Source organism: Canis lupus, chromosome 38, assembly GCF_011100685.1.
Source record: "Canis lupus familiaris isolate Mischka breed German Shepherd chromosome 38, alternate assembly UU_Cfam_GSD_1.0, whole genome shotgun sequence".
Taxonomy (NCBI): Eukaryota; Metazoa; Chordata; class Mammalia; order Carnivora; family Canidae; genus Canis; species Canis lupus.
In genome coordinates, this window is record NC_049259.1 from 14530913 (window position 1) to 14545685 (window position 14773).

Genomic DNA, 14773 nt, shown 5'->3' on the forward strand with positions numbered 1-14773 from the left:
GGTAAAGTCATCCATGCACCCCTTCCCATGGCAGGCTGCCACCATTAAGCCTGCCCAAACTGAAGGAGAAGAATATAATGTAAAGTGGACATTAGAGTTTGATTATCAAACTTACCCTATAATTCTTGAATTTGTAGAGCACAGCAGAAAGTAAAGATTGAGTTTGAGCCAAATGAGACTGTAATTTGTGATTTTAGGCTTGAGAAGACTTGTCCATTCTTTTATCTACCAGACTTTTTGCACCCTTGATCCCAAATCTTCTCTCTACTTAATCCATTGCTCCCCTACCAGAGTTTCTTTATCTGCATCTTGCTTACTTGTACTTGACATCTAGTAGCTGATTCCTTCTCAATTCTTTCTTGAGAACACAGATTTCTCACTTGCTTTGCACTCTGATGAGCAGTAATATTTCCCAATGACTTCTGTGAATATCCAAGTTCTTACTCTCTGCCCTGCCAACACTCATCCATAGTGAGGCATGTCTCATCATGGAATAAAACAGAACAGTTAATTAGCTATTTTACTTTCCAACTTCTTTTGTTAGCATTTTGAAGATGTAGGCAAACAACAAAGAGCAACACAGTATATAGAGCTCATTAGTGAAGCCTAACAGTGCCCACCAGAATGGAACTAAAGTAAACTGTGAGTTCATCCAAATTATAGAGTTAAGAATTTAGTTCTATATGCATTTAATGAATTGTGTGCTATTAATTCATTGGACCTAATAAGAGTGGTATAATTTTTGTTAACATCACACACAGAATTAGGCACCTTCATTTATGTGTTTACCTTGCTTTTAAAATGATTCAAAAAATCAGATTTCAGAATGATAGAAATAGTCTTTGAAGGGCTTGAATTCTGGCAAAGTAAGAACCTCAGAAAACTATTACAAAGATGACTTTTATATGCCTGAACAACATAATTCTTTGGAACTAGAAATTACTTTTGCTTTACTTGCTATGATCCTTCCCACTTTCACAAAGTACTTTGGATTGGCTTTCTGAACCAGTCTGGTATGAGACCTCTGGGAAAGGCTCAGCTGCAATATATAAAGCAGCAGTTTTGGTTCATTAGTGTGTTTTCTCTTCCTAATATGTGGAATGCTGATAGTAGAGACATGGGGTATCACATGCCATTATGTCAATGAGAAAATTGGTAAAGGTGACATTTGGTTAATTCATATAATCTTTCTTAAAAGTACACACAATTTTAAGAAATGAGGTGTAGATTATTGCTGTTAATTGCCTTTCCACGAGTAAGATGATCCTTGTATTCCAGACATATCCATTCATTAATTTATTCGACAATCATTTATTGATTGCCTAGAAAGTGCCAGACACTGTGCTTGGTACTAGAGATATAAAGTAGGGTAAGATAATACTGTCTCTGCTCCACAATCTTAATGTATTTGTGGAGAAAAGCTTATAAAATTTGAACTTTAGTAGATAAGTGTTACAAGTGTGCACCAACCTTAGTGAAGGCACATTTAATTTATTGAAACAATTTGGGAAGAAAATGTTTCAAAGAGGAGAAGATCCATGAATGGGTTTCCTAAGATATAGTAGGTATTCTAAGGCAATACAATAATGGTAAAGAGATTTTGTGTACCCCAGGATGAACATGTGCAAAATACTTAAGTATGGAGCAGCTTGACACCTTCAGGAATTAGTCATTTTATATGATAAGAGTGTGGTATAAGAAGTGAAGTCATAGGAAGTGCATTGATAAATGAAGACAATCTAGATCACAAAGTATCTTCTATTTATGTTATAGAATTTGTGTTCAGTCTTTAGGCAGTGGGGAGTTATTGGAATGCATTTAGCAAAGAGAATAACATTGTCAGATTTGTGGTTTTAGAGAGATCATTCTAGCAGTCACATGGAGGATTGGTTAAAAATTCAAATCTGAATCCTTCAAATCAGTGATCAGTTGAACTATAGATTCAAAAGTTCTGTTAAACTCCTACAACTAAATGCAAAATTTGTGTGCCTATGTACTACTTCTGGGAGGAGGGTTCATAACATACATTTGACTTTCAATCACTAAAAAGGGGAAGATGGTGAAAAATCAGTAAGTAGGGGGACTAACTCATCCCACTTTGCCTGGGACTTCCATGGTTTTAGTACCAAGAGTATTGCATCCTGGGAAAAAACTCTCAATTCCAAAGAAACCAGAACAGTTAGTCTTCTCAACAGTTAGTGGAAATCATGAGACTATAGCAATAGATCCTATGAAAGGAAATGAACAACTTCAGCCAGAAAAGAAGGAAAGACCAGGAGAGGTATAATACATAGGATTGAATGGTTAATGGAATTGAAGTGCAGTAAGAAAAAATAAATTGAGGATGAAATCTGTTTCTAGCTCTAGTTACTATATTTATGTGGTTGCTATAAAGGAAAATGTGTGTGTACAAGTAAGGATGACTTCCACTTTGAGCATGATGATATATTAAGTATTTCTGAGATTCTGTTGGAAATGTCCAGTGGGATTTGAACATATAGACTTAAAGTTGTAGGAAATATGTCTAGAATTTGGATGACTATTCAAGGATGATGTGCACAGTCAGAGGCAGTGGTCAAGAAGAGTATTTTGGAAAGCTTATACATTCAAGGAAATCCAAAAGAAGAAGATCCCAAAAAGAATATGAAAAACAGTCTGCTCAGAATGATAAGCAGATTACCAAAAGGGAAAGATTGTGATTATTATTTGTATCTTTTAAAGTTTTAATTATTTTTTCTGGAAATATTAGCCAATGTAAACAGAAAAGAGAAAGAAAATAGAATATAAAAATAAGAGGAAGGAATGAAATATTATTTGAAGCTCATATATTTAGAAAATCACTTGAAAATATGATGGCAAACAAAGACAGTGCTAGTACTTGAATAGAGAGATATATGGAAGTCCTGAAACAAATGGAAGTACATAGGGATTCAGTATATATTAAAAGTGACATTATATCATTCATGTCATATAAATCAATGGGGGGAAAAGGGTGGTTCAACTAATGGTTCTTGGATAGTGGGGGAGCCATCTGGACAACAATGGATTCATATCTCATCACTTTAATTAAATTTGAGAAAAATTAAGACTGCACTGTCAAAACTATCAAAGTATAAAAGTAACAGAGAGAAATATTTTATAATCTGTGTTTGAAAGACCTTTATGTGTGTGACACAAATACAAAGTCTATAAGAAATAACATTGATAAATTCAACTACATAAAATTAAAATATTAAATATTGACCAAACCAGTATAAGAAAATCAGAAGATAAATGCTAAAAGTGTGAAAATATAACCACACCAAAAATGTACAGGGATGCCTAGGTGGCTCAGCGGTTGAGCACCTGCCTTTGGCTCAGGGCGTGATCCCAGGGTCCAGGATTGGATCTCGCATCTGGTTCCTTGCAGGGAGCCTGCTTCTCCCTCTACCTATGTCTCTGCTTCTCTCTGTGTGTCTGTCATGAATAAATAAATAAAATCTTTACAAAAATGTGCAATTTCCTATTATTGAAAATAACTCTTTCAAATCAAAGTGATCATCAATCAGAAAGAATGAGCAAGTGATACAAATACAAGTTGCTTTTGAACAACTGAAAAATGTGGACTCTTACTCATAATACAAGAAATATAGATTAAAACCACATCAAATTATCAGATTATGAAAAATTCAAAGTTGGACAGCATACCATACAGATGAAGATGAGGCAAACAGGCACTCTCATACACTGCTGGCGGGATTGCAAGTTGATACAGCCTCTATGCAGGCCAATTTGTCAATATTGATCAGATTTAGAACTTAGAAATAAATATATCACTATTCAAAAAAATAAATTAAAAAATATTAAACATTTAATGGTAGGTCATTTGACTCATTCCTTCCACCGAGAACAAGAAATGGGAGTTGAAAAACATCTTAGAATTCAAGACACCAAATAGGGAAATGTTAGCAAAAGGGAAGAGAAAATAGAGAAATAAGTGAGTACTTAAACTGTTTTCTTCTGAGAGCATTTGCTGATTCTCACAATTTGAATTCAAATTAAGGTAGGCTTGCAGGTGAGAATGGCAGAAATAAAAGCAGAAGACCTCCCCAGCTCCCAAAAGAACTAAAAGTCTATCACTTTACAAGGAGGAGAGAGCTAACTGAATATTCTCACAGGGAATACTAGACCATTTAATATACTTTTGACCTTGGTGTAAGATGATCCCAAAATGTTAGAGATGCAACAGCCTGGCATAATAATAAGAAATCATATCTGGATAAGCTCACTTATTGTAGACCTCAGTAATGAACTTTATAAATTATTACTTCACATAAAACATCTAGCACATAGCAGAGATGACCAGGGGTACTAGAAAATTATACTCAATCAGTATACAAAGATTATAAATATTCAGATATTGAAATTACCAGATGCACACCAAATATCAATTATATATAAATGTATTATATCTATCTATCTATCTATCTATCTATCTATCTATCTATCTTGGTATTGTAACTATGTATCTAATTTAATATATCCATCTATACCTATATCTTTATATCTATCCCTCTATCTACAGAGAGAGAAAATATATAGCACATGCTCCTTTGGTGGTATACAATACCTCTGTCATCATTATGATACTTGTATTAGAAAATCTAAAACTCATTCAAGAACCTTCTTTCTGAAACTCTTCCCTTCCAAGTGTGGGTAAAGGAGGTCTTTCTTTATAGGTATTGAGGTTTATGATGCTATATTGATTGAGGTAGTGTGGTATTGGTACAGGAACATATAAAGAGTTGAATTACATAAGACAGAAAACTAGGAAGCTGGCCCACACATATATAGGCCCCTAAAGAGGACAAAGGTAGCATTGCAGATGAGTCATAGAGATGACAGACTTTTAAAGAAATAGTATACTAAAAGGCAGCCAATGGAATGGGAGGAGATATTTGCAAATGACATGTCAGATAAAGGGCCAGTAGGCAAAATCTATAAAGAACTTATCAAACTCAACACCCAAAACACCAAAAAATCCAGTCAAGAAATGGACAGAAGACATGAACAGACATTTCTTCAAAGAAGACATACAAAAGGCCAAAAGACACATGAAAAAAATGTTTCACATCACTTGGCATCAGGAAAATACAAATCAAAAACCACAATGAGATACCACCTCACATGGGTCAAAATGGCTAAAATTAACAACTCAGGAAACAACAGATGTTGGTGAAGATGCAGAGAAAGGGGAACCCTCTTACAATGCTGAGAATGAAAACTGGTGCAGCCATTCTGGAAAATAGTATGGAGTTGCCTAAGAAAGTTAAAAATAGAACTACTCCACAACACAGCAATTACACTACTAGGTATTTATCCAAAGGATACAAAAATAGTGATATGAAGGAGCATGTGCACCCTAATGCTTATAGCAGCAATGTCCACAATAGCCAAAATATGGAAAGAGCCCAGATGTCCATTTACTGATGAATGGCTAAAGAAGATGTATAATTATATAATAGAATATTGCTCAGCCATCAAAAATAATGGAACCTTGCCATTTGCAACCATGTAGATGGAACTAGAGTCTATTATGCTAAGTGAAATAAGTCAAAGAAAGACAAATACCACATGATTTCACTCATATGTGGAATTTTATTTTTTTTTATTTTATTTTATTTTTTTTTTAAAGACAACCTTTTTTTTTTTTTATTTTTTGATAGTCACACAGAGAGAGAGAGGCTCAGAGACATAGGCAGAGGGAGAAGCAGGCTCCATGCACCGGGAGCCCGACGTGGGATTCGATCCCGGGTCTCCAGGATCGCGCCCTGGGCCAAAGGCAGGCGCCAAACTGCTGCGCCACCCAGGGATCCCCATATGTGGAATTTTAAAAACAAAACTGATGAACATTGGAGAAGAGAAGGAAAAATAAAATAAGATAAAATTAGAGAAGGAGGCAAACCATGAGACTCTTAACTAGGGAATAAACTGAGGGTTGCTGGAGGAGAGAAAGGTGGGGGGAATGGGGTAACTAACTGAGTGGCGGGTATAAAGAGGGCACTTGATGTAATGAACACTGAGTGTTACATGCAATTGATGAGCCACGAAATTCTACCCCTGAAACTAAGCAAACAAGCAAAAAAACCCAAAACAAAGCAAAGACATGGTATAGATAAAATCAGTTATTTGCATTAGCTACAGACTCCTACAAAAACATTAATACATTTATGATATTAAAAACATGAAAAATGTGTTTATAAAAGGATATGATGAAAAAGTGAAATGTCAGGCCACAGAAAATAGTATATGTAATACATATAACTGACAAAAGAGCCATATCTGGAATATATGAAGAACTGTAACAAACCTATAGGCAAAAAGATGAAAGACAAAAAGTAAACCTATACATCACAGGGAAAGAGCCTGACCAGAATCTTCAAAAGAAAGTAAGTCCAAATTAGACTGCCTAAACAATAATAAAGAAAATCTGAAAAAAAAAAAGAAAGAAAATCTGACAACATCAAATGGTAAGAATGTGGAGCAAGCAGTAAACTCACTGCTGAGGGCAACACAAATTGGCCAAATCCCTTGGAAAATAATGTTATTTTTTAATAAAGTTGAAGATTTATATATCTCACATCATAGCAATTTTACTCATAGATTTATACCCTGTAGAAATGTGTGCTTTGGAAGTACAGGATGCCACACAGCAGCAGAAAAGATGCAGAGGCTCTTCACCAAAAAATGATAAACCTCTAAATATAATTTTTATTGAACAAAGAATTCAGATCCCCTCCCAATATATGTAGCACATGGTTCCATTTATAGAAAGAACAAAATTAAACTATCTTATTTGGATAGTTTATGGGTAAGTGCATAGGCAGCAATACTGTAAAGACAAGCAGGAAGTGATTACTGTAAAAGCCACGGTAATGGTTTTCCCTGGATGTCTTATGATTAGTCAGAGGAGGGAGGCTGAGGTTGAGTGCTTCTGGGCAGCTGACAGCATCTCATTTCTTTACCTGGATGACAGTTACACAGTAACCTTATAACATTACATTAAATTGAACATTTATATTTTGTTCATTTCACTGTATTTATGTTGTATTTCATAATAAAAAAGTTTTAAAAATAAAGAATGATAAAAAATAAAGGATGATTTTTTAAAGGATGAAAGTTGAGTACTAATGACTATAAAAAGGATTTTTCTAAGATTGATTTATTTATTTTAGACAGAGAGAGAGCCACACAGAAAGAGAGCATGCTCATGAGTTAGGGGGAGGAGCACAGGGAGAAGGAGAGAAAGAATCCTCAAGCAGGCTCCCCCTTGATCACAGAGCCTGACTTGGGACTTGACCTCGTGACCCATGAGATCATGACATGAGCCAGGAGTCAGATGCTTAATCGACTGAGCCACCCAATCACCCAATACAAATGGGACCTCGTGGTGTTGGTTGGAGATTTGTTTATGGAAATCATTGAGGGATACATGATTTATGCACTTTCCATATGTGTACTTAAATAAAATGATTTTTTTGTTAAATTAAAAAAATAGAAGTTAAAAAGGAAACCATGTAGACTGTTCTTTTTATAAGCCGAATTTTGAATGGAAGTAAAGCTCAAGGTAGTATCCAGAGGGCAGGAATTTATATTTTATAGAACAGACTTGAACCTATTTATTGTGACAGAGAGAGAATCAGTAGTGGGGAGGGTGTGACACAGTGGAGAAGATAACCAATGGCCGGCCTCGGTTTTAAACAGACGGGGAGGGAAGCAGGTGCACAGATGGAAAGACAAGGTTTGAATAAGGGCAGGAGTACATTTTTCCTTGAGACTTGGGAGAAGGAAATCAGAAAGGGAAACCTTGGCAGGAACAGGAGATGGCTGTAGGTAATAAGCCACAGTTTTAGATGTCTAAGTCCAACACTATAGAAGAACATACTATCACTTACAGAGGGAGGAGATACAGGATCTGCTTTTTCCAAGAGGACCATGAGGGATTGTAAATGTTACAATGAAGAGATAGGAAAGGAGAATAGCTGCAGAACTATTCAAGGATTGCTGAGTAATGTTGATGGCCCAGAGGTACTGGGAATTGATATATTTGGTGGCATATCCAAAGTTAAGCAGTTATCTTCAGCAGTTTAGGGACCAGAAATAGGACAGAGAATGGTGAAATAAAATCAAGATTGAAAATCTTTGGGTAAATTTTGGCTGAAGTTTATGGAAAAGCAGGTTGCAGTAACTGGTCCTATGGAGAGTATGGTTAGATGATGCATATGGGGCCTGAGATTCATAGGGAAGGAAGAAATCACAAAACAGGGTGATTCAGGGAGGCAATGGGAAGGGTTGATAGACTGTAGGTGCGGGAAAGGTGGAAGAATAGGCAAGTGAGAAAGAGGCAAGTAAGAGAGTTGCATTGCTACACAGAGTACCCCAAGCCAACTAACTCTCCCCAAATGCTTGATTAAGAACAGAAATTTTCAGTTTTACAATGGAATCTTCCAATTTTTCTCTCTAATCCAAAAACAATTCAATAGAAGAAATATTTTGTATTTTCAAGTAATAATTTTACATAGCTTCTCTTAAGCACAGGTCTTGAGAACAGAATTTCATTGAGACTCCACCTTATAAATAGGAATCCAAGTTAAATATTATGGGGGAGGAGGTAAATCTGCAAAAAGAAAATCAAATCATATATCAAAGCTCCAATACATATTTGCTTTTGGATCATTCTCTGTGTCAGCCTGAGTCATGGCTTGCCTTGGCACTAGAATGACTATTTCCTGAAGGTGTCAGTATGGATGGAAGATTAGAATCCTGCCAGAAGTTCTTCCTAAATTGCTCATGGTTAGGCAAAAGAAAGAAAAAAGAGGAAAGACAGCAAAACTATTCTGATTGAGGCTGAATCTATTGCTTTCTGTTGTTGTCTGTGATTCCCTTCTTAGGAAATGCAGCTGCCTGAAGATCTGGTTAGAAGCCTCCTCCCTTTTCCTTCTCACCCCCATCCCCATCCTTGATTTCAGGACTCCAACTTGTTGCTGTCATTTCCCAACCACCAATAGTTACCCTGCACTGCTACCATGCTGAACAGAAAGGTTGATGCTACAAGCAAGGTAAGAAGAAGAATCAACCACCAACAATAAGGTAATTCGGTGTTAGGTACAATGGAAGATATGGAAAATGCATAAGAGAAGTTTATCTTTAAAGATCTTACATAATAAAAGAATAGGGCAAAACATGAACATCTCACAAATCCATACATGTATGCTAAGTGCCAGCGGAGGAAAGGATAGAGATTTCAAATTTCAAGGTAGCCTGGTGTGGTCAGCATAGGTTGCATGGGGGTGGGGTGGGGGTGGGGAGATGCGACTTCAGAGATAAGGTTTTGTGTATCATTTCAACAGGTGGATACACTGAAATATCAAGAGTCATGCTCATATTATCTCTATTTCCCAAAAAAGCTTTATATAGCCAATGTTGTCGCTTGCAAACATATCTGCATTTAATCAACTCATAATTATTTGTGCCAGGGAAAGGAATAACTCAAGAAACAACTTGCTCTGGAATTGGAGTAAAATGTGCTATATTCCTGAAGTCCATTCGTCCTCCTTATTTTATATTGTTGAGGCTAATGTTAAAATACACTTGCATTTTCTGGGATCCCTGGGTGGCGCAGCGGTTTAGCGCCTGCCTTTGGCCCAGGGCCCGATCCTGGAGACCCGGGATCGAATCCCATGTCGGGCTCCCAGTGCATGGAGCCTGCTTCTCCCTCTGCCTGTGTCTCTGCCTCTCTCTCTCTCTCTCTGTGACTATCATAAATAAATTTAAAAAAAAAATACACTTGCATTTTCTGAGCACACATGAGAGAGCACAGACATATATAGCTCAGCACTAGATGGTGTTGGGGGGAAGCCATACTAGGATAAAAAAAATGACAAATGCTTCTGAATCGATTTCATGTTGTCATGGCTAAACACAAACAGCCTCAGAACATCTGGGATTTCCTCATTTTAATTCCAAGTTGTCATATTTTCACACATTCTTGCTTTCTTGGACTGAAATATTTTTTCTAGTGTAACTTATGTCCACTTGCAAAATTAAAAATTCCCATCAAATGGGGACCTTAGATTTTCCCATGTGAACTGTCTCTTATAATGGCAAAGCTAGTGAAGAGGGAAGAAAAGACTGGAGAAGAGAAAAGAGAATTTCTGAATTGAAAAAAAAAAAAAAAACATCAAAAAAACCCCTAAATTATTAAAGGAAATTTCCTAAAATCTTTTAATTTCAAAGGGATCTGTAACTTGAAACTGAAGCCAACATTAGGATGGTAGCTCCCAGGAAACCTTTGAACCTCTAAAATTTCAGTTTGCTCCACCCAACTTCTACACTTCTCTCTTCTCTGCTTGAGTTTTTTCCCTTAGTGCTTTTCATTACCTAACATGCAATACATATTATTTATTTGATCTTGATTATACTGTTTCCACCCCCAGAAGGTAAGCTCCATGGTGGCAGAGACTTTTCTCTATATTCTCACTCTCCAAAATAAAACGTGTGGAACGTACAAGTACTTTACAAATATTTGTTGTTGAATGAATTCTAAATCTTTGTGCTAACAGGTTTAGAGTATTTTCCATAATCTCAGAATTGTTATGTTGAATTTACCCTACATGGATCTTATATTTCTACTATGTGAAATTAGATTCAAATAAATTATTACAGTGTTTATTTCTATAATCAGATTAAACATAGAGAAGATAAATTCAAATTCTTTGTTTAAAAAATGCACATAATTTTCAACCATGAATATGTTCAATAGGGCTAACTTGATAACTGACAATAACTATACTTGGTTTAGTTATATTAGGAGTACAATTAAGTTGGATCAATTAATATTCATAAGCAACATACTATTCAACTGATAAGCTGATGAGGACTTGCAAACTATTTTTGCATATGGCAACTATTACCAAGGATAACTTTACCAGAATAACAAATATGAGTAATATTTTTACTGTTTTGCAGAGATTATTATCAAGCAGTATGCATGAATAGAGTCAAGATCCTTCATGAATAATCTATTTAATTATAAAAAAGACAGGTCTGGAAAGCAATTTAATAGGGGGATAGCCTGTCAAGATAGGTGTGTTATATGAAGATAAAAGGAGGTAATAGTTGCAGTTCTGTATCTAGCATTGGTCAGAAAATGCTTAAAATATTTTTTTAAGAAATGTTTCTTTTAAGTGGATCATTGACAAGCTAGAGTATATTGGACAAAATAACCAGGATGGTGAAATGCCTAGAAATTATTTTTAATGAGAAACACTTAAATAAGCTTTACCAATAAAAAAAAAAAAAAAAAAAAGCAGTTCAATGATCTAGAGGTGTTTAGAATGGAAGAGAAAATATTTGGGTGAGGGAGAGTGAACATTTTTTAAAATCTTCAAATAGTTGAGTAGCTACCAATAAAGCTAGAATTGATTTTAGAATTACTCTAGTGGATATGAAAAGAACAATAAGTAAATTGAAATTACAGAAAACTAGACTTATATTTGCTGTAACAAAGAACTTGTTAACAATTTGAACATTTCAAAAATATAATGAATTGTATTATGAAGTAATAGCCTCTGCCACTCTGCATTGTGGAGAGGAGGATACAAACTCCATATTGTGCATATCCAGAGGACAATGGCTGTATTTTATGTTCCCTTACCTTTAATAGATGTAGTAAATTTATGCATAGAAGAAGACCTAAAAAGAGCTCAAGAGCCTTTGACTGCATGGATGAATGGATGCTGTTTGGACCTCCATGAATATTTCCATGTTTCTGCCTGGACCAGGCTATCTGAGAGAGAATATAAGTAAACTTGGTTAAAGGATGACTGAATAAAAACATGTTAGAAGTGAAAGTGACAAACAGTATATAGTGAATAAGTTTCAGGACTTACCTAACTCAACACCATTTGCTTACATCCTAGGGTAGTAAAAACCAGGCAATTTCTCTTCTCCCAGAGATTTGTTTACATTCCAGAGTGAAAACTTTCTTCCTGGGAGAAAGGATGGACTCATACAGCAACTCAATAATGAGTTTCATAATTTTAAGGTTCCTTTCCTATGGTAGAACCCTGATAAATGTTCAAATTTACATCTGCCCTCATTGTGTTTCTAAGCCCCTGTGGGGGCTTAGAAAGCTGACGCTAAAATTTCTCTCTCTCTCATCTCTCTATATCTATCATCTTAGCAGATGAATGGAAGAAAGGAAGGAAGGAAAGGAGGAAGATTGGATATTTATCTGTCAAAACTCTTTATAGTCCTGCATTGTATAGAAATTTCACAGATAATGATGAAGACCTATTCAAATTTTAGATATATGACATTATATATAAATACATATATACACACATAAAACTATATATATTTATTTTATGCATTTATATCTATGTAATATGTCTATTAAATTATTTATTTATATTTTTATACGTATTATACATATTTTTGTCATATCATCATTGGTAATTTTATTTTTTTATTTTTTATCTTTTTAATTTTTATTTATTTATGATAGTCACAGAGAGAGAGAGAGGCAGAGACACAGGCAGAGGGAGAAGCAGGCTCCATGCACCGGGAGCCTGATGTGGGATTCGATCCCGGGTCTCCAGGATCGCGCCCTGGGCCAAAGGCAGGCGCCAAACCGCTGCGCCACCCAGGGATCCCTCATTGGTAATTTTAAATGACGTTTTCAGTCCCATGACAACAAACAAAATTCAGTTCTTGAAAAAAAAAGAAAAGAGTCTGCAAGCTTTTTCATTTCCAAGTATTTCCTAGAGAGTATTAAAATTTTTTTAGTATAAAGAGTAATTTTTATCTCTGATAAATCATTAGTGAAAAATTTTTTAATAAACAGCATGGTGGTTTGAGGTAAATTACTTAAGATGATAACAAAGAACCCCTTCTCTGAGATAATACAGATGATTCCAATGAAGATGATCTCTTAAAATTACTGAAATGGAAAGAAGAATCATTTGGCCTAACTTCTCCTCAGGATATTCTCAAAATATATTGAATTCTCCTCTGAACAGAAAAAATAACAAAATCTATTAAACTGAAGATTCTTGAAACTTTTAAATTGCTATCTTGTTGGCATCTTGGGTCTTGAAAAGAGATTTAGTCAAACAAACAAATCTTCAGTGTAACCATAGGCACTTAAGGTTATTTTTTTTCTTTTTTTCCTGAGTTCATTAGGATATAAAGTGATTCACAAAGAACTTGAAAAGGATTGATTAATGAACGTCTAGTTTCTGTAGCTAAAACATTTAAAAACTCTTTACTCCCCCCCCCCCCAAGTTTTATGGTGATTCACCTAAAAAAATCTCTTTCACTGGCAGAAACACATGTTAGCTACATTTATACACTCAAGAGAAAACACCACAGAGACCAAAATATTATGTTACTAAGTTAATGATATGCATATCTCATAGAATTTGCTGTAATCGATATCTGTGACCAAGCTGGCAACAGATCAAACAGTGCCCTATATCAAACCCCTGGGAGGCCCCTCCTCCGAGTGCTTCATTCACTGACCATTACAGAGCTTATTATATGGTTCACCTTCAGACAGTAACTCACTGCCAGTGTATGGTTTTATTTCAGCTGCTGCATATATATTCGAAACTCTCTATCTTGTTGCTCAAAGTCAATTGTAATATTTACTCATTTGCTAACAAAAGGATTATGTATATATATTACAATTAGCTATAGAGATATGCTTTTAAGATTGTTATCCAGTGATCTAAACAGGCATTTGTGTACCCAGACCTTGAGAGATAAAGATTGTGCAAAAAGTTGTAAAACACAGTAAACATAGTATTCTATATGTGTCTCGCATGCCACTGAACAGTTTTAAAAAAGTCTCACTGGCATTTTATCTGATCTTTAGAACTACAAGGTGATGCACCTTCTGATTTTTAAGGCTGTCAAGTGAGAGGAGGTTAGGCTCATTCTGAATGACTCCAGAGGGTCGACCTAAACCAGCAGATGAAATCCATAGGGAGTCAAGTTTTATCCCAAAATGAAGGACCCTTTTCTGACCATTATATCTCCTTGGGTGCCTTGGTTTACTTTAGAGTGTGTCTATTACCAGTGGAAAAGTCTAACACACTGGCAAAAAGAAGTCAAATATCCAGGAGTAGCTGGATGAGATGATCTTTCAAATTTCTCCAGATATTGGAATCCTGGGCACATGCTCTAGTTCCCCTTTGGTTAAAAATGGGTAGTAGCTTTCCGTCCTTCAGATCCTAAAAGGGGACTGTATCACTCCTTCTGTTCCCTTCTTTAATCTGGACATATGCCCAGTTAAGATGAAGAACAGTTTAGCCATGAGCTTCAGCTGCTGCGTGGCTAATGGAAAAGGAGCCCAGGAATGCACACTCTCTCTTTGTCTACTCAATGCCAACAGGCTCGCCTGATTTGAACAAAAATCCAGTCAAGCTGCCTGTTTGGCAGCGTGCAAGCAACACATCTGGGTGCCTTACAAGATTTCTGACTGAAGTAAGGGGCTGTTTTCAAACTATGTAGGCCTGACATTAAATGCTCTCTTCCCCACTGGGCTGTGCCATAAGCTAGTTGAAAATTGATCATGAAATCCATGGTATCTTGAAGCAGAAGGATCTCAGAAAGAATCTTAGCCTACATATCTCAAAATGGAAACACAGTCCCATGAAGGCTCTATGGGGAAAATGGTATGATGCCATATAAATTGCATATTTAGATCTTTCCAGAAGATTCACAATGC

General features: G+C 35.8%; 1 long non-coding RNA gene across 1 annotated transcript in view; it reads right to left on the reverse strand.

The window, feature by feature from the left end:
* The window catches only part of LOC111094521, a 306613-nt gene that overhangs the window by 35706 nt on the left and 256134 nt on the right, over nucleotides 1–14773 (reverse strand). The window contains exon 5 of the long non-coding RNA XR_005385708.1: nucleotides 11696–11827. This is a non-coding gene — a long non-coding RNA (uncharacterized LOC111094521). The remainder of the gene's footprint in view (nucleotides 1–11695; nucleotides 11828–14773) is intronic.